The sequence below is a fragment of the Anneissia japonica genome, unplaced genomic scaffold (assembly GCF_011630105.1).
Source record: "Anneissia japonica isolate Jap-2015-1 unplaced genomic scaffold, ASM1163010v1 scaffold724_len3256291_cov202, whole genome shotgun sequence".
Taxonomy (NCBI): Eukaryota; Metazoa; Echinodermata; class Crinoidea; order Comatulida; family Comatulidae; genus Anneissia; species Anneissia japonica.
This window is the reverse complement of record NW_022744966.1, coordinates 2,525,394-2,526,723: the sequence shown is the minus strand read 5'-3', so window position 1 is coordinate 2,526,723 and position 1,330 is coordinate 2,525,394. Positions and strand designations below refer to the sequence as shown.

Sequence of the window (1,330 nt, the reverse complement as noted above, 5' to 3'; positions counted from 1 at the left end):
GAAGGCCAAAAATAAACTTTAGAGGCAAGCCCTGTCTCTTATACACATCTCATAATTCGTCGGGGTGAAAAAAAAGTATAGGCCTATGTATTTTCTACATATTTGATAGACACCAAAATCGATTAAATACCGGTAGCCTTTGAACCACTGAATTGCCATGTTTGTTGGGGAATTCTCACCCTGAAACACTTTCGACAGATCATGAGCGACGCCCGACCACACCCACTTTTTTTGTCGGGGACCTTGGACCCCGCCCCCTCCGTCGAGCAAATCGTGGCGCCACCACTGACGCACCAGCACAGTTAATGTGACCGTATCCCAGAGTAATACTTGCTTGTATCGTGGCCTTACTGTCGAGTATTACTCTTCTGTTCTTACTGAATGCTAGCTCCTGTTTCGATATAGGCCTACATTGTAACTTTAAGATATAATATTATATGCCTACAACATCTCTTCTATCAAAATGTCATGAATGAATTCGTTTTGGAATACATAAATGGAAACCGGATACAATTCATGATTTCATTAGCCACTTTATCAGTTAATAATAAACCAGCGAACAGGCCTAATTCTAAGTTGACTATCAGATGGAAAGTTTCCGTTTGTTTGCTCCGGCATTCCTTATCTTTTCCAGCAATGCCTCTAATGAAACACCTTAACCTTCCCTAAAGATACAGATAGTATTGAAGTAAAGGCGTATTTTATTAGTAGAATTATTGACATTCATTATGTCAAGAGATTCAATCTTCTGCGTTTCGCCATCTCATGGGCAGTCGGTGGGGGCACGTGGAAATGTAATCAAAAGTTAATTTACGTGACAATTTGTTTAACATCTTTTTTCGGAAGAGAGGGAAATGTTGCTCTTTTGGTGAGATTCCAGTGGTGGCGCTAGAGGGGGCTGGGGGGCCGCCCCCCCCCCCCCCCCCCCGGGGGGGGTCGGGGAAGACGATAAATTTTGTCGGGGAACAAACAAATAAGAAAATAATATTTACAATGTAATATTCGTTTAGCCACCATATCGTTTGTGTTACCTTTTCATCACAACAACAACCACAATAATAATAATAATAATAATAATAATAATAATAATAATAATAATAATAATAATAATAATAATAATAATAATTCAATGAGACTAATTAAAAATAATTTCCGTTCTGTTATGACAAATGCTCATTTAGATAGCCTCATGGTGGTTGGAATACATCGTGATAGGTGAAGCAACCTCGACCATGACAACATGGTTGACAGATTTCATGCAAAATTTCCAAAATATAGAATTTCACTTTCAAGAATGAGGATTTGAAAATAAATTAGATGGTTACATTGC

At 38.5% G+C, this 1,330-nt stretch overlaps 1 protein-coding gene across 1 annotated transcript in view; it reads right to left on the bottom strand.

The window, feature by feature from the left end:
* The window catches only part of LOC117119877 (thrombospondin type-1 domain-containing protein 4-like), a 31,204-nt gene that overhangs the window by 5,908 nt on the left and 23,966 nt on the right, over positions 1-1,330 (bottom strand). The gene's annotated exons all lie outside the window — the stretch shown is intronic.